Source organism: Rattus rattus, chromosome 7 (assembly GCF_011064425.1).
Source record: "Rattus rattus isolate New Zealand chromosome 7, Rrattus_CSIRO_v1, whole genome shotgun sequence".
In the NCBI taxonomy this organism is placed as follows: Eukaryota; Metazoa; Chordata; class Mammalia; order Rodentia; family Muridae; genus Rattus; species Rattus rattus.
In genome coordinates, this window is record NC_046160.1 from 55,644,417 (window position 1) to 55,661,335 (window position 16,919).

The window sequence follows — 16,919 nt, forward strand, 5'->3', positions numbered from 1 at the left end:
ATTTTTTCTTGCCATCATTTTGCTTTATCAAAAGTTTCAATTTTTTTTTCAGTTTCATTCACCTCAAAGTACTTGATGCTTGGATTTCTGAATTGCAGAATTCCTTTGGTACAATTTTATGAAATATCGTATTTAATTTCAACATGATTGTCATTTTACCTGATTTTTTTTCTCGTAACCTTTTAAATACTTTTTGTGGAATAAATGATCCTGGGGGATAATCTATGTGCTCTTGAAAAGAACATGAATATTTTGTGGCTTCATAGAATGTTTTGAGGATGTCTGTTATATTCATTTAATCTAAAGCATGTGTCAAGTCCAATGTTTCTTAATGATTCTTTGTGTGTCTAGATGTCCAATACACTGCTGAGTGTAGCCTTTCAGCCACTTATATAGGTATTCTTTCACATTTATTTATCGTTTGGAATGTTGGTTATTGTATATATGCCCTTCCCTTTGTTCTCAATTTATTTGTATTCTAATGATAAAGTGAGTTCCTTGTATTCAGTATTTAGTTGAGTCTTTTTTTTTTCAAGTGTTTGATAACTGTGGATCATATAGTTTAATCCAAGGTGACTGATATTCAAGTTAAATTCTACAATGCTATTTTTCTTCTAATTGTTTTATAGATATTATCTTCTTTACTAGTATCTATATTTGTTATAGTTTTATAATTTTCAGTAATGATCTAGTTTTTCTCTATGCTAAAAATGGAACAATTGAACAGGGCCATGTATGCTACCTTAATTTCTCTCTTTGACATTTCAACAGTATTGTAGACTGTTTCTTTTTTGGTACCTTAAACCCCTTACATATATTACTGATAAAAGATTGTTTTGATATGACAGCAATTTACTTGGACTTTGAATAATATTCTGGAGTTTTCTCCCATCTTCTTTCAATTCTTTTATGCTGTGATATTTTCCTTTAGTTGTTCATCTCAAATAAATTAAATTGTGTTCTAAACTATTTTAATTGTCTTTTCAACCTTTATGCTACAGATAAAAGTACATATGATGGAACTGCAACATTTTGAATCTTCTATATTTTATTATTCCATATACTATAGGAGTTCTGCACAAATTTTCATGTCAATTACCATAATTACCAAACAATTCAAAATTTCGTATTTCTTATAATGTAGGTCCCCTCAGCTTTAAATTTTTTTTAAGAAATGATTTTCAGTGGCTCCACTGATGTGTGTTGTTCATAGGGACAAAATATTTTAAATATAGAATTCCTGATTCTACTAATGGTCTTATTAGAAGGTGAGATTATCACTTTATGTGATTTTAACTTTTCCTCTTGTTACTATCAGGACTTTCTTTGTCTTAAGGTTTGAAATTTTCATGATGGTATGCTGTGTGGGTCTTTGAGTTACCCTTTGATTTAATCATGATTTTAGAACTCTGCCACCATGAATCTAGGTTTTCCTATTTGTTGCAAAATTTGGGGAAATTTTCAATAGTATTTCTGTATGAAAGCACTCTCTCTCTCTCTCTCTCTCTCTCTCTCTCTCTCTCTCTCTCTCTCTCTCTCTTTTTTTTTAGGAGCTGGGGACCAACCCAGGGCCTTGCGCTTGCTAGGCAAGCGCTCTACCACTGAGCTAAATCCCAACCCCCCTCTCTCTCTCTCAAGCCCACAATTCTGAAATGTCCAGAAGTTACATATTTGGATGCTTTCTCATTTTTGTATTCTTGTTTCATATTTGCTCTTTGAATCAGTTTTATTTCAAATGAGCTGTTTCTGAATTGACTGACTGTTTTCTGCATGATCAAATCTCTGACACAATGTTCTATTTTGCTACTATTTTCTTTGGTACCCGATTTCTGTTTTCTGTTTTCTTATTAGATATTTCACTTTGTTCCTTTAAAATTTTATATAATTTCTGTGTTTGTCTGCATTTATGAGAGAAATGAACTCCACGGGTTATTCTGGTTATTCTGCGCCCTTGTCACATATTCTGTTGATATTATTTCCACACTATCTATTGTACTGGGAGTTACTTCCTATGGTTGTGAATCCTGTTTGGAGCCCACAAAACACTATGGGTGCTGAGAGTCTCCCACTCATTTTCTCTCGAAAATTCTCTTGAGATACTCAATTTGCTGTGTACTGACCTAATTTTACATAATCTTGCTGGCTTTTTGTATGGAATTCTTCTGTTAATCTTTAAGGAGATCTGGCTGAAGAATGGACATATAAGAGGGAACAATGAGCTGTGCATAATAATTCCAGTGCCTTGGCCCAATGAAGACCTTTTGAGACTGGAATACAGTCTGTCTGGAGAACACGCTTACTGACCGACTCTCAAAGTGTTTCTAGGGTTTATGTTTTCTTTTATTTTTGATTTCCTCTCTGTTCTCAGTTTCTTTCTTGTGCTGATCATCTCAATAATCTGGCTGAGAAAAGAATTAAATGGATGTCTTAGGCAGCCCTTCACATGTTTGTGGGGTTGAGTACTGTCTTAGTCAGTGTTCTATTGCTGTGAAGAGACAGGGTGACTATGTCAAGTCTTACAAGAAAAGCATTTAATTGGGGCTTATGGTTTTAGAGATTTAGTCTGTGATCATCATAGAAGAAACATGGATACAGGCAGGATTAAATGGTGCTGGAAATGTAGCTGAGTTCTATACCTGGGTCTGTAGGCAGCAGGGAGAAAAAAACACTGGGACGGGCTTGCGCTTTTAAAACTCTATAGCAACCCCCAGTGACACACTTTTTCCAATGAGCTCATACCTGCTAACTCTTTCAAACAATGCCACTTCTGGTGACCAAGTATTGAAATCTATGACCTATTGGGGCATGCTCATTCAAACCACCATAAGTACATACTTACTTGCCGTTATTATTCAGGTGCTCACAGAAAATGCTTTGAAAGATATTGCAGACTAAATGAATATGGCATTAAATTGTATTGTGTGACAATGGTGATAGGAATAACATGAAACTCTTTTTCTCTTTTGAATGTGCATTTTCTAAGATATTTGATACAGGGACTGTTAGGATTTCTTTATTGAAATCTTAGACTTCTGCAAAATTATAATGTATGTGTAATTGCTAACATTGATACTTTTGTATGTATGTATGTGGGTGATGGTCATACTAGGAAAAATTTCCCTTTGCTTCATAACTTCTATTTTTTTTTTGAATTGTTCAATGTATGGCATTGTGACTAATATAATAGTTCTATTATTTTAAAAATACTTTAATGTTATATTTGGTTTTTTTAGTGCCTGTTTACATGCTTTTGTCTCATTTCTGGTGCTGAGTAGCTTATGTAGAAATAATATATAGAGATCCACAATACTGCCAACAAGAGAACGGAAGAATATCATCTTTCACAAAGTTGGTTTCTGGTCTATTTTCCCTATATTTCTCATCCTTCTTAATGTCCTCTTAAATTTGTGCCATCAAGCATGACAGACTGATAGATTTTTGAAGAGGAAGTAAAATATTGTCTCAAACTACATATGAAGCATTGATAATTTGAAAGCTGCCAAAGATACACTTTCCCTTCAGCTGACAGTAGAACAGGCCTCTTGGATTTGCCTCTGTGGATAAATAACTGAGAGGTTGACAAACATGAATGCTTCCCCCAGGACCATGGTTACCTGGCTAGATAATTTTATTTCTATCTCTCTTGTCTTCAAAATGAATGTAGGCAATTTTTTCATCCAGGAAATGTGCCTACTGGGAAGAATATACTTTTAAGTAGCCTGAAACAAACAAGTGAAAAACACTGGGAGTGTTAGCTCTGCCCCATTCTCTCACACCTGTATGACACCATAAAATCTGCAACATGTGTAGGTGTTGGTTGGAAATCGAGGGCAGGGAACATAGAGAACTGTGTTCATGTCTATGTAATTTGCATGGATGCATTAAACCATACTAAATAACATAAAATAAAATATAGGAAAGGAGATGTGCAGCATCTTCTGTTACTCTATCCTGAATACATTGTATGTGTGTTCTCTCATACAACAGTTTTAAGTATCTGGATCGAAAACAGTTTTTAGCATTTCTCCTTTTCACTGATAACATTTTGTTAGCTTTGCCTACTATAATTCAGAGGCTATTTTGATTTGCATTCTATTTAGGCAATCTTTAGCTAACCTCCTACCAGGAACATAACCCAGACCCTTATTAAAAAATTTGTCTTGCTAGTTGTGTTAATAGGAAGGAAAAGAGTTGAGTTTTAATATGTAGCAAAAAGCTCTTTTCTTCTTTATGAGATTATGGTTATTATTTTCATATAAGCAGACATTGCCTTATGAGTATTGTAAACAACACACTCTTTGGGCATATAAGAATGGCTGAAGTGCAAAGAGGCACATTTGTGGTTATTAAAATGGTAGCAATAATAAGTCTATATAAGAGTAATCTTTATTCTCTATAACAAGTGATTGTAATCAACCTAGTTTGCATTAGATGAATGGATAATAAAAATCTGGCACATATATAAAATATAATATTATTTTGCTCTAAAAAAATGGAATAACAACATTTGCCAGAAAATGGATGGGCTTAGAACACATAACCTTATGTGAGTACACCCTGTCTCAGAAAAAAAGCAGAATATTCCCCCTCATAAGCAGATCATAGCATATGATATATGTTTCCATACAGGTCTGGTTGTAAGGAAGTGGGCATGTGTGCACAGTTTAAATGCACACATTTAAATGGTGATAAATGGGAATAAGAAACAGGTAATAGACACGTCAGCCATGGAAGAAGATATAACAATAATTGTTTTTCCAGGTTTTACTGTTATTGATTTTTCCATTATTTTGGAGGTACATAAATGGGTACAATGTAATTGACAACAAATATGTAAAATTGAACATGAAGCTCGCCAGGTTAAGAAGGGCTGTTCTAACTGTACAGAAGCTTGTCGAGATATATAGACTTTGGATTTGGCTAATTGTATTGCATAATGCTTTGCATTTATAAAAAAATTTAATTATAAAGCTTTAACTATTTTTTATAAGAATGCCAAATGCAGCATTGTGGTCATGTGACAACTACCTCTAGTTCTATCATAAGCATGTGATTTTTCTTTTCATTCTTATTTATTTATTTATTTATTTATTTATTTATTTATTTATTTACTTTTGCACTCCAAATATTATTCCCCTCTCGGTCCACCCTCCGACTGTTCCACATACTATACCTCTCCCAGCCCCTCTGTCTCCATGAGGGTGTCCCACACCCCACCCACCCCACCAGACCTCTTAACTCCCTGGGACCTCCAGTCTCTTGAGGGTTAGGTGCATCTTCTCTGACTGAACCCAGACCAGGCAGTCCTCTGCTGTATATGTGTTAGGGTCTCATATCAGGTGGTGTATGCTGCCTGGTTGGTGATCCAGGGTCTGAGAGATCTCACGGATCCAAGTTAATTGAAGCTGCTGGTCTTCTTACAGGGCTGTCCTCCTCCTCACCTTCCTCCACCTTTTCCCTAATTCAACCAGAGGTGTCATCAGCTTCTGCATCTGACTCTTTCGGCTGCTTGTTGGATCTTTCAGAAGGCAGTCATGATAGGTCCTTATTTCATGTGTGCTCCATAGCCTCAGTAATGATGTCAGTTCTTGCGGCATCTCCTTGAGTTGTAACACACTCAAGGAGGCCTGTCGTTTGACCTTCTTTTCCTCAGGGTCTTCTTCATTTCCATCCCTGCAGTTTTTTCAGACAGGAAGAATTATGGTTCAGAGCTTTGACTGTGGGATAGCAACACCATCCCTCACTTGATGTCCTGTTTTTCTGCTGGAGGTGGGCTCAACAAGTTCCCTCTCCCCACCGTTGAGCATGTCACCTTTTGAGTCCTGAGAATCTCTCAACTCCCAGGTCTCTGGTATATTCTGAAGGATACTCCCAACTGATACCTCCTAAGGTCTCCTGTTTCCATTCTTTCTGCTGGTCCACAGGGATTCAGTCATTTTCCCCCACCAGATCATGTTCTCCTCTCCTTCCCCTCTCCTCTGTCCCTCCCAGGTCCCCCCCTTGGGGGTTCCTTTCTGGTGGAATCTCAGGGTAGCTTTGATTTGCATTTTGCTGATAACTTAGGACTTTGATCATTTCTTTAGGTGTTTCTCAGTCATTTGAGATTCCTTTGTTGTGAATTCTCCATTTAGTTCTATACCACATTTTTGATTGAATTGTTTGGTTTTTTTGTTTGTTTGTTTTGTTTTTTGTTTTGTTTTGTTTTTTGTTTTTTTTGGTTTGGTTTTGTTTGTTAGCTTCTTGAATTCTTTATATATTTTAGATATTAGCCTTCTATCAGAATGGCTAAGATCAAACTTCAGGTGACAACACATGTTGGCAAAGATGTGGAGAAAGAATAACACTCCTCCCTTGCAAACTGGTACAACCACTCTGGAAATGAATTTAGATGTTCCTCTGAACATTGGAAATAGATCTACCTAAGGACCCAGCAATACCACTCTTGGGAATATACCCAAAAGATGCCCCACAATGCCACAGAAGCATGTGTTCCACTATATTCATAACAGCCTTCTTTGTGATAGCTAGAACTTGGAAACAATTCAGATGTCCCACCACAGAACAATGAATACAAAAAATGTGGTTCATTTACACAACAGAATACTACTCAGCTCTTTAGAACAAGGACATCCTGAGTTTTTCAGGCAAATGGATGGAACTAGAAAATATCATCCTGAATGAGGTAACTCAGACTCAAAATGACATGCATGGTATGTGTTCACTAATAAGTGGATATTAGCCAAAAAAAGGTACAGAATAGAGGAGAAGTAATTATCTGTGTTTTTCCTGCACCTGTAATGATGAAGTTTCTTGGAGCAGAAGTTCCTCAGCATGTTTACTTGCTCAAGTTACTGGGTGAAATACTCTGACTCCATCTATAAAAGGACTTTCAAATTCTAAAGACTATTTCTTAGAATCTGAATTTATTAGCTAGAAAAATCTTTTTTCTTACTGAATTTAATTCTATTTGAGACACTTGAACTATAAGCCATAACTAGCATGTGTCTTCTATACTTTCATAATGAATTTTAATGATTTAGATAACAATAATTGGTAGGGCTAGTAATTAGGCTAAAATGAGAAATTTTCAGCAATGAAAATGGGGTAGAGAGGGACAGAGAGACATAGAAAGAGACAGACAGAGAGATAGACAAAGAGACGAGAGACAGAGAGACAGAGAGAAGAGTGAGCACGTGTTTATGTATATGGGTATGTATGCACATGCTCTGTATAGATTCTGGCATTTTAACATCATCTACCTTGTTTTCCGGAGACTAATTTTCTCACTTGACCTGCATCTCACATATTAGGCAAGGCTGACTGGCCTATAATCCCCAGAGATCTGCTATTCTCTGTCTCCCCAGTGCTGAAATTTTATTACTTTATCACTACCCAGTGTTTTTTCCCCACTGTTTTATTTTCCATGAATTTGTTTTTTTTAAATTTTTATTAGTTATTTCATTTATTTATATTTCGAAAGTTATCCTCCTTCCTAATTTCCCCTCCTCAAACCCCCTATCCCATCCCTCCTGCCCCTGCTTCTATGAGGATGCTTCCCCACCCACACCCCTACTCCTGCTTCACCATCCTAGCATTCCTCTATACTGCAGCACAGAGCGATCACAGGACCAAGGCTTCTTCCTTCCCATTGATGCCAGATAAATTTTGATGCCAGATAAATTGATGCCACATGAATTTTGAACTCAAAGACAAACTCAAGTCTTCATGCTTTTGCAAAAAGCAACTTACCATCTCATCTATGTCACAGGCTCTATAGAATACATACATACATATATATATATATATATATATATATATGTGTGTGTGTGTGTGTGTGTGTGTGTGTGTCTGATTTTTACTTTACATATGTGAGTTATGAGAATTAGACAATTTGGCAAAATATAACTTCAACTCTTTGGTGCTTGTCTCTTAGCATTTATATTTTAAATGCCCCGTCTCTGGCTTTTAGGACAAAATGTCACTGTGCTCTTCTAACTAGAAAATAGAACTCTCTATGTTACCTGGCTGGTCTCTAACTCATTGAGATCAGCAGCTTCTGCTTCAAGAGCACAGGAATTTAAAATATGTGATATAATGTCCTGAAATATGCAAAAATTTATAAAATGTTAGGAATTTATAAAACACAAGAAGCATAACAAATAGTTTCCTGGTAAATTATCACATTTAATTGATGTTGAGATGCTTTTCTTGTATTTGGGCTCAGTAGAATTTTGAAGGCACTATAAGAAGAAGTAATATCTCAATATAATCCAGACAGGAAGTCTTTAATCTCCTATGGATCAAATACAAATGGTAAGAGTACTTGGCTGCTTTATAAATGTTGTGTAATAATTAGTGGCCTGCCTTGATGGTCACCCTGAAAATCATGTATTAGAGATTTCAATCTATCCTCTTAAGTTGATGGTTCTTAGTGATGGGAGATAGAGAAGGTAATTACAGAGTTAGAAGTTAACTCTTCTGCACATGCATCTGTGAGCTTATAGGAGGTAAAGCAAGCTTCCCAATGATGAGATTAATTTGTCCCCAAAGGATATCCATCATGTCTGATAGTGCAAACAGCCCCTCACCAGGTGTTTCTTAGATGCCACCTATGTTGTCAGGTCTTGAGAACTATTAGGTGAATAATCTTTATAAACCATTCAGTTTCAGGAATTTTCCTAGAGTAATGGAAAACAAACTAAGGCAATTGAAAATTTCAATTTTCTTGAAAATTAGGAGGGCTAGTATTAACTTCCACGTTTATTATGCAAATAACTTAGTACTGTGGAACGGAAAGCCTTTACTGTCCTGACTTTAGAGTTTTGTTTGCTTTTGAGTGATAGTACATTTTGAAAATTAAATTTATTTTTGAACTACATGAACCCACAATTTTTGTACATGTTATTATGTTATTATATGTTATATATTATGTTATTATGTTAGTATATGTTATTTTGACACCCATATGTGTGTACAATCTCATTAAACACATGCAAAGTTCAGGAAGAAAGGGAGAGAAAGAGAGAAAGAGAGAGAGAGAGAGAGAGAGAGAGAGAGAGAGAGAGAGAGAAAGATTGCCAGCAGCAGTGTTGCTATATGAAACATTGAGAATGATTTGAAATGGGGACATGCTTTTAATGCAAAAAATGGAAAAATATGATGCTGAATACTTTTCATTGCCTTGCCTCCTGAGTATAATGATTTTTAGAAAAAAAGATATTTCTACTTTGCTTTACTGATGGAATAGTTTTTATCAAAAGCAAAATTAGTGAGTGCTTTCACAGCCCCATGTAACACAAGACAAAAACAAACTGAAAATACTGTACCCCAAACTCCCTGACATTTGGAGTTTATATCATGAAAACTATTTTTTAAATTTTTTATTAGATATATTTCTTTACTTACATTTCAAATGTTATTTCCCTTCCCGGTTTCCTGTCCATAAGCCCCATTCCCTCCCCTCCCACTCCCGCATGCAGGTATTCCCCCTATAAATCCCCCTTATTGCCCACCCCTCCATATTCCTTTGCACTGGAGGTCCAATCTTGGCAGGACCAAGGGCTTCCCCTTGTGTCCCAACAAGGCTATTCTCTGCTACATATGCTGTTGGAGCCCTGGGTCAGTCCATGTATAGTCTTTTGGTAGTAGTTAGACCCTGGAAGCTCTGGTTGGTTGGCATTGTTGTTCTTATGGCATTGCAAGCTCCTTCAACTCTTTCAATATTTCCTCTAATTCTCCCAAGGGGGTACTATTCTCAGTTTGGTGGTTTGCTGCTAGCATTGACCTCTGTATTGGACATGCTCTGTATGTGTCTCTTGGGAGAGATCCAGTCTCTTTCAGCATGCATTTTTTAGCTTCATCAATCTTATCTAGTTTTGGCGGCTGTATATATATGGGCCACATATGGGTCAGGCTCTGAATGGCCATTCCTTGAGTCGCTGCTCTAAACTTCTCTTTCAGATCTCCTCCTATGGATATTTTTTTCCCCTTTTAAGAAGGAGTGCAAGCATCCACACTTTGGTCATCTTTCTTCTTGAGCTTCCTGTGGTCTGTGGATTGCATCTTGGGTAATTGGAGCTTTTTGGCTAATATCCACTTATCAATGAGTGCATACCAAGTGTGTATTACTGTGATTGAGTAACCTCACTCAGGATGATATTTTCTAGCTCATTCCATTTGCATATGAATTTCATGCAGTCATTGTTTTTGATAGCTGAGTAGTACTCCATTGTGTAGATGTACCACATTTTTTAATCCATTCCTCTGTTGACAAATGGGACCTCATAAAACTGCAAAGCTTCTGTAAGGCAAAAGACACTGTCATTAGGACAAAACTGCAACCAACAGATTGGGAAAGAATCTTTACCAATCCTACGTCTGATAGAGGGCTAATCTCCAAAATATACAAAGAACTCAAGAAGTTAGATTCCAGAGAGTCAAATAACCCTATTAAAAATGGGGTACAGAGCTAAACAAAACATTCTCAGCTGATGATTACCGAATGGCCAAAAAGCACATAAAAAATGTTCATCAGGGAAATGCAAATCAAAACAACCCTGAGATTCCAGCTCACACCAGTCAGAATGGCTAAGATAAAACATTCAGGTGACAGCAGATGCTGGCGAGGATGTGGAGAAAGAGGAACACTCCTCCACTGTTGGTGGGATTGCAAACTGGTACAACCACTCTGGAAACCATGAAACCCATTTTGGTTAACTAACAGACTTAGACCTTTCAGATACAACTTTGTTATTCATAAGTTTTCTTTTCTCTTTTTGGGTTCACAAATAATAATAGAAAATTATTTCTTTACCTTCTACATTGGGTTATAGTAATAAATATAAAATGAATGAGAAGGTACATGAATGAATTGTAATTTTCTGCCTTGTAAACAAACTGACAATAGACTCGATTGACAGTTTCAAAAGCTGATGCAGATAACTATAAATCCCTACCCCTTGAATCTAAGAGACTCAACAGGGCCAGGTTTAGCTGTTTTCCATGCTGGGAAGCAGGGCCTGTTATAGTCCTGTACCTCCCTCCTTATGGCCCCATTTCACTAGTTATGCAAGCTGCTTTGTAGCGTATTTGAAGCTTATACTGGTCCTATATTTCCTCATAACAGTAAACTTCATTTTAAGTTGCTCCTTTAGCTAAAACAAAATACTTGTAGCTGGTTTATAACAAAAATATTCATTTTCCACATTTCTGGTGTCTGGGAATTTCAGGAGCAGGGAATCCATGAATAATGAAATAATAAAAGGCTGTTGTGCTTTTACTATGATGCCAATTTCCTGGTCTGTGTCCTCACAAAGTAGAAAGTATAGAGGGAGAACAGTGTCTAGCTATATTATTCCATAGCTTTCAAAGTTACTGAATTTATCCATGACTGGAGATCACAATGTATAATTTCCCATGAAAAAACCTGTCTCTTTGCATGGATGAAAATAGGATAGAACATTCAACACAAATTTCTCAAGGGCTACAGATTGAGAGAGAGAGAGTCAAGTCTATGTCATAGACCAGATTAGGCAATGAACAAACACTATGATGTAGGACAGTTATTGAGAAGAGAAGATATTGTTGGGACAAACCTTCAAAAGAGTGAGATAGGAAGGAGATGAAACACTTTACATAATTGTAACAGAGACCTTCAGTAACCCCATGGGGTACCCTTAGCAGGCAAGATTCTTGAACTGTGACCTTTTGAAATAGTATAATCAGTTGAGGCCCCCTAATAATATTTATCATATGGGTTGATAGTTGTTTTTGAGGATAACTTGATACTACTACAAATTGCTTAGCAGTCACTAAGTATCATAAAATATGTAATTAGAATACAAGTGTTTGCTCTTTTAAAAATTCAATTTCTAGTACTTTGTTTTACTGAGCACAGAGGAAAAACATTAAACAGAATGGAGCTGACCCCTTATTTCAGTCATAACAATCTCATGCACCACTTAGAACCTACTCATTTCTGCTGAAATTATTATTTAATATAGAGCATGTTACATGGTTTAACATAACATGGTTTAATTTAAAAACTAGATAAAAACATGTATGTTAGAGGGAGCAATGATAAATGTAGCAGAAGCTTGCCAAAAACTGAATTTTTTCCGCAGGTCTGTTAACGACTTTGATTTGTTTGTAATGAATACGATATTTTAACAATATTCTTAGGAAACTTTTTGGCTTCAGGTGAACCATCTAAAATAATCTAAAGAAGGCATTGTACAAGCACAAGTTAATGTTCTCATTGCAACAAATAAAAATATTTCTGAAAATTACTATAGCCTTATTCACTAAGTCATTCGACATTTATTCTAAACTCTATCAAACCCATCCTTGCATTTGTACCTTCTGTTAGTATATGGCTATTACAGTCCCTTAATTAAAGCCAATACAATACATTAGGATGAATTATAATGAGGGTTTTTCTAAAGAATGTGTTCTATTGAGTAGAAAAACTTGTTAGTCCTGTTTTTCTGTGTGTAAAGGGTTGTTGGAATGGTATAAATGACTTTCAGAAAAAGCCATTGTAGCTTTTTCTGAAGAGAAATAAATATTTTGATGCCATATGTGATGTGAAAGATTTTTCTGTATGTGTCCACTTATATCAGACTTGAGAAGGTAAATATCTGGATCTCCTGCTATGGTAAAATTTCACCTTAATAACATTCGAACAGATTTCTATTAGAAAGGAGTTTAGCTTAAAGAAGGGCTTTGCTCTTCTGGATGAGCAAAATATATAATGTCACTGTGTGTTCACAAGATGTATTAAGGTTTGTGGTTTATTAATGAGTGAATATAGGTTTTGTTCATTCTCAGTAAGTCTCACTTAATTTGACTTCACACTAGTTATAATGGTATGTACCCAGGGCAAAGAATACTATAAAATCAAAGCAAAACAGTATAAATGGATAGACAAACCAGCTTGAGAGCAGGATAAGGCAGGTATTGTCTGATGAAATACATGTGTTTGCTAACTTGGCACACAGGTATGGGCATCACAGGACAGTTTGAATGGATTTTCTACATCTCCTCCTTATATGAGATGTGTGAATTATTCACAGCAAAGTGTGTCCAAGGTAATTTGCTTGAGATGTTGACTATAATTGAAGAAGTGCTTATATTTGTGAATTATATATGACAGTTTTGTTTTAACCAGGGATCCCAATTATGGTACAGCTCTGACATACATGAAGAAGGGTAGAGAAGCAATGTGTCTGAAGCAGCTGTTGGGTTTGTATGCAAATTAACACAGTGTGGGACATGTTGTCTCGCAATGCTGTTAAGAATGGCAAAAAGCTTTTCAGAGTTACCATGTTCTAAACATGACTGGTTTTAAGGAAAATGTCGTGTATTGTGTTTCTTAGTACCAAATAAGTGGAGTGTGATTTTCTGATTTCCCCTCACCATAGGTAAAGTAAGTATTGACTATGGTTCTAAGGGAGTTGATTCTGGGAAAGTCTAATGATTCATTTCTACTGCATTTGTTAAGACTGTTCTAAACTCTGCAACATGTATTTGAGAACTGTATTTACTATTGGTATATCTTGCTTTCCTACCTGATATTAAAATGATACAATAAAGGTTGCAAAGGAGGGGTTTACTTATACTTTTTATTGCCACGAAAGATAGGCAGAAAACAAAAGTTCCATATGAAAGTTCAGAAATACGGAATAATCACACTATAATCTGGAATTTTTGAAATCAAATTATTTCCTAGCTATTTTCTTCTCTAGCATCTTAGCATTGACATTTACATAAATATACACAAACGATTTTCTGAATGCATTTCTGTGGGAATGATATGGGAGGAAAGAGACAGGAATTGTTTAATTCTGCAAGTATATGATGTACACTATGGTTCAGTAGAATATGACTGAAAAATTTCTAGTTCTTTTTATTATAATTTATCATTGTGATGCTACAAATGAGAAGAATAAACAAGAAACACAGATGCAAGAATAGCCTTCTCATAGCCCATATCAAATCAGATAGAGTAAATACTGAACCCTCAGTGTAGGGGAATGTTGCAGGGGGAAGGAGGGGGTGGTTGGGGAGGGAAACACCCTTATGTCCAGAAAACCAGGAAAGGGAATAAAATTTGTAATGTAAGTAAAAAAAATCCAATAAAAATTAAATAAATAAATACAGAGTGATAATCATTTTTTTTATTTAACCAGCTACGACTTGGATGGAACTGTATACAGCTGAGTGTTGATTTCTTAGTAAAGCAAAGGCCTGCAAATACTCATGAGGAACTGCAAATCTTTTCTCAATTAACTTGCCTTTTTAATAAAAAGATACAAGGCAAATATAAGTAACTATTAGGTATGATAGGTTATGTTAAGCTTAGTAGAAATATTAATAAAGGAAGTATATAACCCAAGAACCAAGTGACCCTTATTTGAAATAGTTAATAAAGGACTAGCTTGGGAATGAAAATAAAAATGAAGTCACCTAGAATAAGGAAGGACAGGAAGGTGACATCATGAGGAGGAAGAAAGATGACCATAATGTACAACAGTATTGGTGGGAGGATGAGTCCAGGAATCAATCAGTTTTGGCTAATACCTACTTGTGAAGGAGGAATGTAGAATCAGTTTCAGATGTGGAATGAAAAAACCAGTGGGCTGACGCTGACGTATTTGAAAACTTTTGTTCTGGTGTTGTCTGGCCTTCACGATTAAGCAGAATCAGTGAGCTGACCCAGGCTCAAGATGTGTGGTGGTAAGAAAAATAGATAGAAAAAGCAGCATGCGCTATTTACTTAGTATTTAAATAACATTTTAAAGTAAATGGTTTGCTGGGACCTAATTTTATTTAATTATTTTTCCATTTAAAATTTTAATTATAGTAAAGAAATTATTTTTCCTCCTTTTCATCCTTCCAACTTCTACTATTTATCACCCTACCCCTCTATCTCTTTCAAATTTATGGCCTCTTTTTTGCTTTAATTCAATATTTATGTGTGTGTGTTTATATGTCTATGTATGTTCAAAATATATATATATGTATATATATATGTGTGTGTGTGTGCGTGTGTGTATTCTATAACATGTCATATTATATATATTCCTAAATATATTAAAAACACTATACTCAGCCTATGAAATACTGTTTGTATTAATATGCGTTTAGGGATGACTATGTGGTATTAGATAACAAGTTAAGGAGCTCTTCCCCGAAGAAGTCTATTTTCATTGTTTTGTTGCTTGTAGTTCTTTGTCTAGGCTCCCTTGAGCTTCTTGTCTTTCATGTTAGCATGTCTGTTGGTGGTTCAGGTTTTGCTTAGGCAGCCATATTAGTGAGACGTCATGGGTATGATTTCTTTGACATTTCTAGAGCACAACCTCACTGCAAACATCCTGTTTCTCTGCATCTTAGTGATCTAGTTCTTCTTTCCTAAAGATCCTTGAGTTTTAAGAACAAACATCGTATGTTAATCAATCTGTTGACACTAAACGAGTTCTTGTCCTCTGCATTTTGACCAGGTATGGTTTTCTTGATGGTATCCATCTATTGCAAAGAGAAGTTTGTTTATTTGTTTGTATGAGGGAGGGGTGAGAACTCCTCTTACTGAATAGCATAATGATAAGTATTAAGAATATAGTTAGGGATTATGTTGGTTTAATAAAATGGCAGACTCCATGACTTCACTTGCCCCAGATTGTTCTCTAGGTTTCCATTACTGGGTATGTTTTTACTCTTGTTGGGCAAGCTTTAAGTCCAACTAGAGAGCTATTTGTTTCCACCAAGTACTACTGTCACTATTGTATACTGAGGGTTATCATGTCATGCTAGTCATTATTGTGGTTCACAAGCATCCAGGCTGGGTAGTGCTATTACTGACTGCTTCCCTTCCTTGAAAACCTTTATATCATGCGAAACCACAAAAGCTAGTCAGTCCTCAAGGAGGGTACATTTATAGAAACTAATTTTAACCTCACTGTATTCATAGGTTTATCAGTAAAACTGAACTATTTGTAATGAGATCTGTGTACCATGGTGTGATGTTCCCTTTGGACTGTAATCAACTTCCAACACAAAAAGATCATTTACTAAGCAAGACAGAGAGAGTGAGTGGCTGAATCTGAAAGGGCAGAAGCAGATGCAGGTGTCTCTATAGAAGTGTTTTTCTATAAGGAATAAAAAGGAAAGCCCAGGCTAGGATGAATTGTTTAGTCCTGATTGCACAATGTTGATTAGTATGGTCAAACAAGAAATTTTGATAGCTGGCCTTTATAGTTTGTCTCAGAAATGAGGACGTGGCAAAATAATGGAGTCTCTATGATTAAAAAATGGAACAGGAGGACAAGACCAGCCAGCAGCATGCAAAGGCCTGCTAGAGCCTTCAATTTGTGCATGCTTATGTTTTATTTATGATTTCCTATTTTAACTCAATTTTTTCTGCATTAGTGTGCCCGTGTGTCTTCATAAGTAATTTAGAAATCCCACACCATAAGAAGACTCTCTTCTGTTAAGATGCTATTTTGGGCTTCATCAAATTAAGAGTAACTAATAAAGGGGTTTGTAGAGCTTTTGTGTTACTTCTCTGATAGGTGTCTTATCAAATAAGAAACAACACTTCAGATACCTGGTTGATATATGAATAAGAAAAAACAGTCTTGCTTGTGAGCGAATATAGGAAAATCAAGATTTTAGATTTTTATATGTTTATAAAAATGACAGACTTCCTTGAAGAAAATGGATTCATTATTTTGCTAGTTTGTATCACGGTATTTTCAGTTAATATTAATTCATACTCTCAACTAGAAACAAGATAAAATGTCAAACGATTTCCTAGGCTAAGGGAGATGCCTGATTTTTTTTCAATTTGACTGAAATACTCTAAAAATAATGGATCATGACTTATCCTTACATGTTAACCTTGGAACACAGAAATTTCAAAG